Source organism: Callospermophilus lateralis, chromosome 14 (genome assembly GCF_048772815.1).
Source record: "Callospermophilus lateralis isolate mCalLat2 chromosome 14, mCalLat2.hap1, whole genome shotgun sequence".
Classification (NCBI taxonomy): Eukaryota; Metazoa; Chordata; class Mammalia; order Rodentia; family Sciuridae; genus Callospermophilus; species Callospermophilus lateralis.
The window spans coordinates 99,492,332-99,506,844 of record NC_135318.1 but is presented as its reverse complement, the minus strand read 5'-3'; the positions used below and the strand labels follow the sequence as shown (position 1 = coordinate 99,506,844).

Below are 14,513 nucleotides of genomic sequence, written 5' to 3'. Positions count from 1 at the left end.
GGCCAGCCTTTATCTATTATTATTTAGTGTCTGGAGATGCAGTAAAAAAAGAAAACAAATGACTAATGCTAGTGGTAAATACTTGACATTTTCCCAGAAAGAAAAATAGATCTTTCTGTGGTGGGTACATCGGTAGATACCATATGCTGTGTTCTAGACATCCATAAATAGCCCTGAAAGACACGTTAATATTTTACACAAGAAAATCAATAACCCCCTACTGTATGCATATGATTGCTATTATGACTCATTAAAGTGTATTTAAAGCCTTTTCCATATCAAGTGGAATTGGAAAAGTAATGAGAGTCCCTGAGCATGTGGTGTTGAAAAGGAAGAAGTGACACAAAGGCTTAGAAAAGGTCCTGTGAGTAGAAGTTGAGGGGCTTCGGAGTGTCCCCAGATGGGGCACAGGCCAGGAGCAGCTGGTCCCCGCTGGCCAGCCTACCTGACACTCTCAAGGCTCTCCAGCATTCCTCTGCCTTCCAGTCTGGGCTACTGCTGAGACCAGCCTGTGCCCTTTCCTGCTGAAGGTGGCTGCCAAAGAGGACGCCCCAAGGTGATCTGTGCTCCAAGGTGCTCCAGGGACCAGTTCTCAGCATCTAGACAGAGGCAAATGGTCACACCTTGGAACAAAGGTAGAGTGCTGCCTCTGCTCAAGTCCCTGACCCTCCCAGCCAGGCCTGCTTCCTCCACTGTTCCCAGGGGCTACCACTATGCCCCTCCCTCTTGGGACTACAGAGAGGCCTCCAAATACCAGTGAGCCCTGACGCCCCCGTAGTTTTCAGGATAGTAGCTGTCCCTGTTGCTGTTTGCTGGTATTTCTTTTTCCCTTTTAGCACCCCCCACCCGCTTTCTGTACCCCAGAGCTACACCCTAGCCTGCCTCACTGTGATTGCTCCCTTTTACATGTGCTCCCACCACTGTGATGTTGTCCACCACAAGGACTTAACTACAGTCTAGCTCTTAAGTGTCCCCAAAAGTCCTGTGTTAAGGGTTTGTTCCATGTCCTATGGTGCTACTGGGAGGTAGCACCAGACCAAACCCAACCAATATGAATTCACTCATGTTAAATGCCACATTATACCTCTGCAACTTAAAGGAAAAAGATCTCAAACAGACCAGATTTTCCAAAAAACAGGAAATTCCAGTTTACCCAAGTCAATCTAACAAGAAAGACTCACTGCTTTAACCATTAACAACAACAACAACAACAACAACAACAAAGGTAACCTGAAATAATCTGACACTAACTGATCACCCTTTTTTCCCTCTACTATTTGGTTTTCAAAACCCACAGTTTATAAAACCCACTGTTCTACCATTGCCTGGTAGGAGTGCTTAATCTATCTTATAAAATGAAGGCTGCCCAATTCATGAATTGCAAATAATAGCTTCATTATTAGTCCTTTTCTCATTGCCATAACAAAATATCTGAGGCTGGATACATTATAAGGAAAACAGGTTTATTTAGTTCACATTGCTGGAGGGTCAAATTCATGGCTGCTGGCATTGGTTTGGCTCTGGTGAAGGCTTATACAGTCAGCTTATGTTAGTCATATAACGAATACCTGAAATAGTCAACTTGTAAGGAGAGAAGCTTAATTTGGTTCATTTAGAAGTTTCAGTCCAAGATCAGAACGTGCTCTCCTCACAGTCAGGAAGCCAAAAAGAGAGGCTGAGGAAGAGACTCGGGTCCCACAATCCCCTCTGAGGGCACATGCCCAGTGACTTGAAGGTCAAGCACTAGTCCCTACTTCTTAAAGGTTCTACCACCTCCTAGTAGCACCATAGGACATGGAACAAACCATTAACACATGACTTTGGGGACACTTAAGAGCTAGACTGTAGTTAAGTCCTTGTGGTGGACAGCAACACAGTGGTGGGAGCACATGTAAAATGGAGCAATCACAGTGAGGAAGGCTGGGGTGTAGCTCTTGGGTACAGCACCTGCCTAATGCAGGCAAGGCCCTGGGTTCCATCCCCAGTCCCACAAAACAAACCAACCCCACACACTGAGGCGTTGAGGCAGAGGAAGCAGGAGGTACTGGGCTTGCTCCTTTGTAATAACTCTCTCGAGAACTAAATTAGGGTACCACAAGAACTACCTGAATCCCCTCCCAGGACGACCCCCGTGACCTAAGTTTTTTAGGTTACAGTAATATTTCCAGGCTGTATGACTAACTTTCGAGAAAGAAAGGAAGAGAGGCAGGGATGGGAGGGTAGGAGAAGGTCAGATAGATCCTGCTTCTGAGGTCTTTTTGATTTCCTGCTGTTCAAAGAACTCAGCATACTGAAGCAGGATATTTTGGAGATTCATTTTCTGAGCCCTAACACCCCAAATGAGAGACTCTATGGAAATATTCATAACAGAAAAGAGAAGCGTCAAGAAGGCCCACCTCTTTCCCCACCCAGGGAGTCTCTGCTGCATCCCCAAACTGACCTAACCACAGGCCTTGCTGGGTTTCCCCATTTAGTCTGCTACCATTGGATCCTACCCTTTTATCCAATCACATTCCAACACAGCTGTCCGTGCTCACTGATCCTAAGGATAAAAATGGGTCTTTTGGATTTTTATCTGAAGATTTCTGTGTAATATAAGACTTTAAGTAAATGTATTATTTCTTTCTTTTGTTAACCTGTCTTTTGTTATTGAAGCGTCAGTCATGAACCTATAAACCATCAGGATAGATCACACCTTCCTGGCCCTGTAGAAAACATGTACTTAATTGCCCACTTACTAGAAGTTAAGAGGCCTTTCCAAAAAGTTAAAATAAATACACACCATTTATAATAATAATAATAATAATAATAATAATAATAATAATAGCAGCTTCTGGAGTATACTGAGTTTTAACTCTAGTTCTTCTGTTTTTAAGTTTTGTGACTTTATTTTTTTAAATAATTGTTTTTTAGTTATAGGTGGACACAATATCTTTATTTTATTTTTATGTGGTGCTGGGGATCAAAGCTAGTGCCTCACTCATGCTAGGCGAGTGTTCTACCTCTGAGCCACAACCCCAGCCCCAAGATCTGTGACTTTAAACAAGCTCTATTACCTCTCTAAATTTAAGTGTCTCATTCTGTGAAAGGAATAGAAAAATTTTACCTGCCAAAAATTTTTTCTAGTAATTAAACTAAATAAAATAAATAACTTAGAGCTCATAGCACATTGCCTAGGATATATTACATGTTAACTTTTTAATCAGAGGTAGTGACACACACTTCTAGTCCCAGTAACTCAGAGGAGTCTGAGGATTGCAAGGTCCCAGCCAGCATGGGCAACTAGGTGAAACCCTGTACAAAATAAAAATATAAATGTGTGGGTATATAGTTCAGTAGTAGAGTTCCCATGGTTTCTATTCCTAGGACCACACACAAAAAAAGTTTTTTTTTCCCCATCAAAACCAAGATCTTCTTAGAAGACTTCACTAAATCAATAGTATTCATCCTTCCCTTTCTCTATTCTCAACTCCAGTTTGTTTCTTACCTAACCTCAGCTCTGTGGTTTGTCCTTCCAAAGGTACCTCAATTGGCAGGCCAATCAGAATCACTTGTGATAATTCATCTCAAACCCTAAAATTCAGGAGGGCTTAGAATGAGTGTTTCAAGCCCTGAAAGAAAATAGCTGTTGACCAATATTGCTATGTTCAGCAAAGCTATCCTTCAGATTTGAAGAAGAAATAAAAACTTCCAAGATAAGCAGAAACTTAAAGAATTCATGAATGCTAAGTTGGCACTACAAAAATTACTTGAAGAAATAATATGCAAAAGAAATCAAAATATGCAAAAGAAATCGAAACCAAACTCCAGAGCTCACAAATGGACAAATCTCATTGAAGAGTTGCTAAACAAATGAGATACAGGACCAAATTAAATATTATGAATAAATAAAAAAATGGCACAAATTAATAAACACCTCTTTTTAATAATACTGAATATTAATGTCCTCAACTCTCCAATTAAAAGACATAGGCTGCCAAAATGGATTAAAAAATAAGAGCCAACTCTGTTTTGTTTGCAAGAAAATCACCTTACAGGTAAAGATATCTAAAGGGTAAAAGTAAAAAATGAAAATTGATATACCAATCAAATGGAGCCCCAAACAAGCAGAACTAGCTACTCAGGGAGCCCACAAACAAGCAGGAATACAGATTCTCATATCCAAAAAAGAGAACTTCAAGCCAAAATTAATTAGAAGAGACAAAAAAGTCACTTCATACTGATAAAGGGAACAAACCAACAAGAAGATATAACAACAGTAAATATTTATGCTTCAAATGTTGATGCACTTAAACACATAAAGCAGACACTACTCAACTTAAAGAAGGCTTAGACCTCCTACAATACTGGGTGATTTCAACACCCCCTGCTTTAATAAATAGGTCATTCAGAAAGAAAATCAGGAAAGACCCTTCAGACCTAAAAAATTAAATGAAATGGACTTAACAGACATCTACAGAATATTTCATCCAACAATAGTTGAATTCACTTTCTTCTCAGATGCTCATGGAAACTTCTACAAAAACAGGTTACAAAGTAACTCTAGTAAACACAAGAGAATTGATATAATTTCTTGCATCCCATCAGATCATAGTGGGATGAAATTAGAAATCAACACCCCCCCAAATACAGAAACTATAAAAACACAGAAGATTGAACAATACACTTTGAATAATGAATGGAATTTTTTTTAGAAATTGTAGTATAAAACAGTACTGATACACATTCCAGACCCTCTAGGACACAATCAAGGTACTTCTAAGAGGAAAGTTGATATCTATGAGTGACTACGTTTAAAAATCTGAAGATCAAGGCCTCAGAAAAACAATAACAAACCAATTTAAAAAAACAGTAGAATAATTAAAATCAGAGCCCAAAATCAATGAAATAGAATATTTAATAAATTGTAAAAAATCAATGAAACAGTTGGTTCTTTTAACAGATAAGCAAGATAGATAAAAACCCTTAGCCATATTAACAGAAAGACAGAGAGAGGGAGAAATATCACAGTTATAAAAGTAGAGATGAAAAAGATGAAATCATGACAGATATCACAGGAATCCAGAGAATCATCAGGGACTATTTTATACTCCAATGCGTTGGAAAGCCAAGAAGTAAACACGTTTGTAGACATATGTGACCTGCCAAAAGTGAATCAAGAGGACATAGAAAACCTAACCAGACTAATAACTAGCAATGAGCTGGAAGTACTAATAAAAGCCTAACAAAGAAAAGCCCAGGTCCAGATGGATTTTCTGTTAAATTCTACCAGGACACATCAAGGAAAGAAAACTATAGGTCAATATCCTTGATGAAATTAAATGTGAAAATTCTTAATAAAATAGTAGCAAGCCATATTCAGTGACATATTAAGAAGACTGACCATCATGACCAAATTGATTTTATTCCAGGGATGTAGGAAGGTTTATCATATGCAAATCAATAAATATATGACAGAAGATTATTATGCAGATACTTAAAGAACTCAAAAATTTACCATCAAAAATCTAAATAAACAAATCAGTAAATGGGCAAATGAGTTATACAGAAACCTCTCAAAAGAATAAATACAAATGGCCAACAAATATATATATAAAATGTTCAACATGAGCAATTACATTTGATTTGCAGTTTGCAAACCAAGACTACACTGAGATTTCATCTTCATTTATTTAGAGTGGCAGTAATCACAATTACAAACAATAATAAATGCTGGAGAGGACGTGCAGAGAAAGAAACATTTTTACACTGTTGGTGCAATTGTTAATTAGTATAACTGCTATGGAAATCAGTATGGAAGTTACTCAAAAGACTAGGAATGAAACCACTATGTGACCATTGGTATTTATTCTAAAGAATTAAAGTCAGCATACTGTGTTATTACATGCATGCCATGTTTACAGCAGCACAGTTCATACTAGCCAAATTATGGAATCTGCCTATGTAGCTATCAATGATAAGCAGATAAAGAAAATGTGGTATATATACACAATGGAGTTTTATTCAGCCATAAAGAAGAATGAAAAGATGTCATTTACAGGAAAATGAATAGAACTTGAAAGCATTGTTAAGCAAAGTAAACCAGACTCAGAAAGTAAACAGTCGTATGTTTTCTGTCATATATTTCTCGTATATAGAAGCTAGAGAGAAAAAAGGAAAGGAAACATACAGGGGCAGGGCAATCTCATGAAAAAGAAAGGGAGACCAGTGGAGCAGGGGACAGGGACCAGGGGGAGGAACAGGGGAGGGAAAAGGGAAATACTGGGGAACAAAATTGATCAAATTACATTGTTATATAATGTGCATATATGAATATGTAACAATGAACACCACTACTATATACATATATACTTATACATTTATAACAATATAAATATATATGAATAATTATATACATAATTGTGTATATATATATATATATATATATATATATATATATATATATGTATAATTATAGTCCACCAATTAAAATATGGGAAACCAAACAAACAAATCCAAAGATGAAAACAACAGCAAAAAAAAAACACCCAACGACAACAAAGTTGACTCAGACACCATGCTGGAAACTCATTCCTTTACCATTCTGTAGGCCCATTTTGGGAAACTCAAAAACTGCACAGTATCTTCCACATCCCCTGGCCTTTCAGCTATTAAGACTTAAAAATTATGCTGTTGAGCCTAGGACTGTCTTCTATTTTCAGACAGAAAGTTTCTGCCTCTTTGTAGCCTTTTCATTTCTCATTCATTGACTCCCCAAACCATGTTCAGTGGGGACTAGGAACTCTGATGCAATCCGGCTGTCAAAAGTCAAGAGGTGGACCTTTGTGGGATTCACTGGAAATTTCCCTAAGAAATTATATAAAGCTGGAATGCAGGGAGAGTGTACCTCCTTTTCCTAAGAGGACCCACTCTTTCCATTGAGGATGTGCCCATTTTCTCTTGTTCTATCCCTGCTAAAAAACTTTTTTCTTTTACTAAGTCTCCAGTGTTGCCTGGAATCATCTTAAGCAAGAACCTAAGAATCTGGGACAGAAACATCCATGTCTGCCATGCTCTGGCGCCACCTGCTGGTCTCCTCTGCAACACCAGCTGTGCATGCATGCAAACTGACTAGATTCTTGCTGCATGGGAATTTTGAAGAAGCCCCAGGATAGGAAGAAAGAAGTACAGCAACACAGGTATAGCAACATGTTATCAGGCTGTTCCTGTGAAGAGACAGCCAAAGTCGGAGTGATACTGGGTGTTGCATGAGGGACAGAGAAAATGTAAGGCAGAAGGGATTTGAGTGACATCTGTCAAGAATTGAGGATTTGAGATTTTTATCCTATTTACAAGTTAAGCAAGCTTGCCATAATCTCATGGATACTAGTAGAAGAGATCAGACTCTGGGACAAAGAATTTTTAATTCATAAACATAGAAGTAGTCAGGGTAACAGCATTTCCATAACAGCCAATTCCATGAAAAATGTGAAGCTTAATTCTTTTTTTTTTTTTTTTTTTTTTTTTGGTATCAGGGATGGAACTCAGGGGAACTTAACCACTGAATCACATCCCCAGCCCTTTTTATATTTTATTTAGAGACATGATCTCACTAAGTTGCTTAGGGTCTTGCTAAATTGCTAATGCTGGTCTTTGAACTCTTGATCCTCCTGCCTCAGCCTCCCAAGGCTTTAAAGGCATGCACCAGCATACCAGATGTGAAGCTTAATTACAGTTACCTTCTTTTATGAGAGGTAGAACCGTAGAGACTCAGAAAAAAATCACGCCATAACAGTATATAGGAAGTACCCTATAAAATTACTAAAACTTGAGTATGTACCCTAACTCCCCTCTTTTGCCCGGGCATGAGATTTTGTTTCACTTACCTTTGATGCACCCAACATTAATCAGTTAACTTTAATCCATGAATGGTGACACTCTTCACACACACACACACACACACACACACACACACGCCCCTACCTTCCCTGTTCAAACTTATTTAATCTCAGGCTACACAGAAACAAGCAAGCTAGATGACAGACTCTGGGAGGCAGAGGCCAAGGTCTGTGCTGTATCCCAGAATATTGAACAGTACCTGATACCTAGTAGGACCTCAACATCTCTCTGTGCAGTGTATATAGGACCAGAAATACCTGTCTGACTTCCCTGTAGAGCACTGTGTTCAGTAAGATGCACCATTTAAAAGTGAGATTTCCTGGGGCTGGGACTGGGGCTCAGCGGTAGAGCACTTGCCTAGCACGTAGGAGGCTCTGGGTTCCATCCTCAGCACCAGATAAAAATAAATAAATAAAATAAAGCTATTGTGTCCAACTACAACTGAAAGAAGAAATACTTATTTTAAAAAGTGAGATTTCCAATCCATGAAACTACAAAAGGCCTGAAGGCTGACAGCTCGGGGAAAACCTACTATAAGAAAGGGTGAGGGACAAAGGTTTGCAGCTTCACAGATGGGATGGTTTGTTGGTGTCCCTCAGAAGTTCCTGTGTGAGACAGTGCAAGTTAGGAGAGCCTTAACCTAATTAGTGCATTGAACCCCTGGTGGGGACCAACTGGGTGGTAATGTAGGCAGTAGGGTGTGGTTGGAGGAGGTGGGTCTCTGGGGACTGCCATTGGGGTTTCTTATTCTGTCCTGGTGAGGGGAGCTCTCTCTCTGCTTCCCGGGTGTCCTGTCCTGAGCTGCTTCCCTACTCCACACTCTTCTGCAGTGATGTTCTCAATTCTGATGAGTTGTTCAAAAATCAACTCAAATAGGCTATTGGTGGCTTCCCTTATCTTTGGTCTGTGCATCTTGCTCAAGCAGTTGGTTACTAAATGCAGCTGTCCCCAAAAAGAGATCATCTCCTCTCAGCTGCATCCTGGGTAATGATCAGGAAGAACAGTTTGGCAGTTTCTTAATAAAATCAAACACATACCCATCACAGAACCCAGCCAATCTCACTCCTAGCTATTTATCCTAGAGAAATAAGAACTTAGGCTCACACAAAAGCCTGTACATGAATGTTTAGATGGCTGTCTTCATGATCACCCCAAACTGAAACGAATTCAAAAGTCCCTAAACTGTTGAATTGTGGGGAGCTACTCTGAATGATTCACACCTTCCATCCTGGAGCGGAAAGACTGACTGGTCACTACATCTTGTAGCGATCTGGACATTGCTCAGGTCCAGGAAGTTTGAGGGCGTGTCTTCAGATATAGGCATGTAGCCCCATGGATTGAGCTACATTCACCTATTCCTTTGTAATATTAACCCTTTGCCCTGTTTGGGACAGAATGTTCCATGGAAATGATTCTTTGTGTGTCCCTTTCTCTTGCTCGGCCTTTGGGTGTGGCCTTCCTAGATGTCAGTCAATCTCTGACAACAGACATCATGAAGCTAGACTCAACCTCCTGAAACCTGACCTCTTGCCTCATTTGAATGGCTTCTCCTTAATAAAAGTGTTCAGCACATGCTCACGTTCTCTCTCTCTCTTTCAGTGGACCCTTAAGGTCTGAGGAGCCATCACAGGAAAAGGTTTCTCTGTCTCTTGTGTGGTTATTTCGTGCAGCCCAGTTCCCCTGGAGTAACCCTAGTGTTTTAATTGTGAGGAACATGACATTGAACGGATAAACAAATTGTGATGCATTCATACAATGACTAGTAGACAGCAATAAAAAAAGAACAAATTACTGATAAATGTAACATCTTGGATGAATCAAAAGGCATTATTCTGAGTGAAAGAACCCCGGCTCAAAAGTTTACATGCTGTTTTCCTTTGTAAGATGTCTGTTCAAAACTATCATAATGAAGAATAAATCATGTTTGCCAGGGATTAGGCAGGGGACAGGAGTGTGGCTACCATGGCATAGGGTGGAGGAGTTTAGGCAAGAACAACTTTCTCAATGTACATTGAAATCCAAAGAACTGTAAGCCAAAAGGAAAGTTCATCTCATGGTAGGTCAACTGAAAACCAAAGGTGAGGAGGACTATAGCTTTCAAAAATGTTAATTTTATAAAAGACCTACGAAGGCTGTGGAAATTTCCAAATAAAGGAGCCTGAAGAGACATGACTAATGCAATACACAAAACCCACAGTGAAGGGGAAGAAATGACAGAATATCCTATGTATTAATACATAGAAAAATATCCCTGAAGTTTCAGTTCTAACCTTTCTCAAAACCTGGAAAATGTTGATTAGTGCTCTTGAGTTCTATTCCTATTATCTATCTATCTCTCTCTCTATATATATTTTAGTTGTAGATGGACACATATCTTTATTTAATTTTTATGTGGTGCTGAGGATCAAACCCAGGGCCTCGAATGTGCTGAGTGAGCACTCTACTGCTGAGCCACAAGCCCAGCCCCCTATTATCTTTTTTTACAGTAATTAATTGATTCAATTAAGTGTCCATGTATACAAATAATATGTCCTGTTACATAAAAGGCAATGTATTTGTGGACATACGACAGGAGAAATTCCTCTTTTCCTTTAAGACCATTGAATATTGGTGCCGAACCACTTATCCACTCTTCTTTAATACTATTTACTGTCATAAACATATGATAAAATTTTGATATCTCTTAGGAGTTAGTTTTCTAAATAATTGTTTGAGATTATTTTTCTAGTCCCATAGATAAGCGACTTATTGGGTGCACCACATAATAGCAAGCCTTATGAACAGTTTTTCAAACTACCTCACTATTGAGAGATCATTGTTTTCCAACTTGGAAAACCCTCTTCCCAAAACATTTTGTACATGGAAACAATAACAGCAAATCCCAGTGCTAACTGGCTTACTTACCAAAAGGAATTTATTGACTCACTGATCATAGATGGACCAGGACTCTACCTTCATGCCTCTGTGGTGGCTTGGGCCTACCTTATTTCTCTTAGCAATTTTGTCCTCAGACTGCATTCTACCATAGTGGCAAAAGTCTGCCACTGCAATCAGAGCTGCTGTGTTTCTTCAATCATATCCCAAGGGTGGGGGCATTATATCTAAATAAAACATTAACCGAAGTCTTGAATCTCAATGACTGTACACCTTAGAGCATGTATTATCCCCGAACCAACCACAGCCAAACACTAGGGGTGCCACACACTGAAGAAGAGAAATAAAACACAATATTAGGGAGGGCACCATCATATCTGCAGTGACAATTCTTTCACTTACTTGACACTTCCTTTACTTAATACAATCAGCTACCATCTATTTGATCCATACTGTGTGCTGCCTCTTTGCATCCTTTTCGCCATTCCAAACAACAGGGAACCGAGTTCTCCTTCCAGGTTACCTTAGTTAATGGGAATGTATGGAAACAGTAATGGAGGTCAGGGTGACAGCAAACGCTTCAGCAGTTAAGCAGGAAAGCTTCTAGGAGGAAGCACATGAGGGCACAGCCGCCCTGGGGACCCCAAGGCCCATCTCCTGGGCAGCCTGGGAAGCGAGGGTCCTTGGCTTCTTTTGGTGTGGTTTCTCCTAGGTGCTTAGTCCCAACACCCTGGGAGAGTCTGTTTTCTACCACATCGCTGACTGCACACGGCCACCAGAGGGCAGTGCTACCCTGAGTGTCGTGCCTGCTTGAAGGAAGGTCCCACTTCCAGACCTGTGGCTGGGGCAGACTCACAGCATATGCCCAGGAAAGCCCTCGCCAGCAGCTGTCAGTCCAGGAGGCCCTTGGAGGCGGTCCCTCAAAGCAGGGGGAGTGGCAGGCGCCTTTTCAGGAGCCCTGTCCTCCTGGGCAGCAGTCCCATCCCCTTGGCTGAGGCCCATTTCCCACGGGAAAGCCCAGCATCCAGGGCCGCGTCCACTCGGTCCCACGGCCACGAGGGGCAGCCGCGGGCCTCACCCCTAGGAAGTTGGGGACAGGTGAGGACGTAGTTAGATGCTGTCCCACCCTAGGTCACCAGCTGAGGTGACAGCGCAGTTGGCGCGGCGCCAAGGGCCCCGCCCTCAGCACGCAGAGGTTGACGCGGAAGCGAAGTGGGGCCGTCGCCATGGAGACGGGGGCGGGGCCTATGCCAGGGCGGGAACTAGGAGCCACGGTCGCGCAGCTCCGTGTGGGAGGAGCCCGGAAGTAGCGCCCTGGAGGCGTGGCTGCAGTTCCGGGTATGGCGGGTCTGGCTCCCGGGATCCAGGAGCGGAGAAGGTGAGCTGCCCCGGAGCCGCCCCGGTCTCGGTGCCTACACGAGGGTGGGGCCCCGGGAGGACTCTGCCGCCGCCCTGGAGCCTCGGTTCCGGCTGCCTGTCCCCTGGAGCCGCCAGGGCGGTCCCCACAGCGCCCACCCCCGACCCCGCTGTCCCGGTTCTCACCTGAGGGCTTTCGTCGGCGGAGCTGCTGGTCACAGCTGGTGGGTTTTGATTTGCAGGGTCCTGTTCAGGATGCGGTGGCCTCAGCAGTGTGGCCTGGGCCGCGGACCTCAGAGGAGAAGAGGTGACCTGACCCGCAGGCCCCTGGAGAGGGGAGGGCGACGGAGGAGCCAGGTGACCTGGGAGCAGGAGGCGGTTTACAGAGGGACCCGCCCAGGTACTTCGGTCTCACTGACTCTGTGTCCTTTTGTTTTCCTGTCCACCTGTGGGTCTTGTCTTAAGTCCTCGCTTTAAAAACCCTTTCCTGTTTCCTTCTGTGTACCTGACCCATCATTTTAAACCATGTTCCAAGGTCACTTTTTGGTGTATGTGTGGTTCTGGGAATTGAACCCAGGTCCTTGAGCCTGTTAGTCAAGTGACCTACCTGAGCTACACCCTCAGAGTCCCTTGTAATTTTTTTCCCCCTTGGCCACAAAGACTAATTGCCAAAGCTGACCTCAAAGGTTCGTCTTCCTCAGCCTCCCTGGTGGCTGGCATGACAGGCATGCACCTGGCACTGTCACACTCTAGCCTGTGATGGGAACTCATGTGCATCTGTCCAGGGCTGAGCATGGTCATGCAGAGCTGTGCTCCAGGCTCCCTGCAGGGCTGTGGAGGCTTCTGCTGCCCAGCAGCCCTGGTGCCATGGCCCGTGCTCCTCCCAGCCAAGGGCAGGCAGCTGCCCATTGCTGTAGGCTGACCTTATTTTCTTCTTATGGCACTCCTACATTCTCTGGAGTATGTTGGATGGTTTGTCCATTAGGAGTCTAACAGGTCCTCTAGAACGTTCAGATAATTAGTAAAATTCCTAAAGAGTAAGTGAGCATGCACAGAAATTGGGCTAATGTTTTGGGAAGAATGATGTTGGATGATATTTTCATGGCTTGAATATATCATCCAACATGAAGTTACATTTTATTACTTACAAAATAATAAAATATTGAAGCAATACCATGGGCTGAGCCAAAATATATCCTCAGTATCTTAGGCATTCTGTAATAAATCTGCATCACTTTGGGTCATTCCCCTCATATTTCCTTTGAGATATTTTCTATGTGAGGCTTTAAGAAGAACAGAATATTCTATAAAGAAAACCTTGTGATCTGTGCAGTATAAAATTGAATGGGTTCATTTAGAAATCAGAAATTCTATTGAAAGGTATTTGCCTGAGCCAAATAAATCCTATTTCTAGGCGTCCTGGTGAAGACAAGGTTTTATCTTTGTATGTCTCATTATCTGTAGGTTTTTTTTTTTTTTGTTGTTGTTGTTGTTAGAATGAAATTCATAAGTTGGCAAACCATTTTATCAGATGTGTAACTAGATGCCATTGAAATTACCCACTTTTAAATGAGACATTTTGTACATGAACACTGCCTGTCTGCACCTTTTTTAAAAACAGGTCTGGGCTCAGGAGCCCAAATACCAATGTTAGCTGGAACATGTTCTTCAGTTTGGCCTATCCGCCAGTATCCCCTGAGGTCATCTGTTCAATCATCCTCGTTACCCCTGCTCCCTCACTAGCTTTCATAGAACCCACATGCTGTCTATGAGTCAGGGTCACCAATCCCACAACATTGCGTTTGAGTATCCAAAGTCCCACGTTTCACTTCGCCATGCCTAACACAGGCAGTAATATTTATCAGGAAATGTGAAATTTTCAAAGATCCAATTCTATGTGCTCCTTTCTCAAAAAGCCTTAGGCACGGATATAGCATACATAAATATTAAGTAAAGACCATAGTTTTTAAAAGTCATAGATGCCTTTTATTTTGGAGGAGGTATTATTTAATAGGGAATTCCAACAGCTATGTAATAGTGAAATGGTAAGTCTTTCATCCATTTTATTCTTTGTTTCTGATGATTTTTATGAGTAAGGATAAGATACTTCCTTGTTCCAATGCAGATGTTGCCCACTTCTGTGAATGGATGCACGGTGTCACCTGCTACTTGGATGTCTGCATGTTGTGCTTGACACTAATATCGTACTTGGTAAGTAGCAGAAAGTCAATACTGGAGTTAAGCTCTTGTGTTCTAGCAGCTGTGCTGAAGATTTTTGGTGTGCCACCTTCTGCAATCCATGCTGCTCTGTTCATGTTCCTTATTGACTTCCTGGTGATGAGCATCATGGTCTCCTGGTCTTTGAGAATGTCCAAGCATTGCTCTGTGAATGTGGAAGATGGGCG

At 41.9% G+C, this 14,513-nt stretch overlaps 1 long non-coding RNA gene across 1 annotated transcript; it reads left to right on the top strand.

Annotated features, from left to right (window-relative positions):
* Positions 1–12,067: 12,067 nt before the first annotated feature.
* Positions 12,068–14,277, top strand: LOC143637915 (uncharacterized). The gene is made up of 3 exons (XR_013154523.1): positions 12,068–12,130; positions 12,351–12,508; positions 14,234–14,277. It is a non-coding gene; the product is annotated as an uncharacterized LOC143637915 (long non-coding RNA).
* The last annotated feature ends 236 nt before the right edge of the window (positions 14,278–14,513 follow it).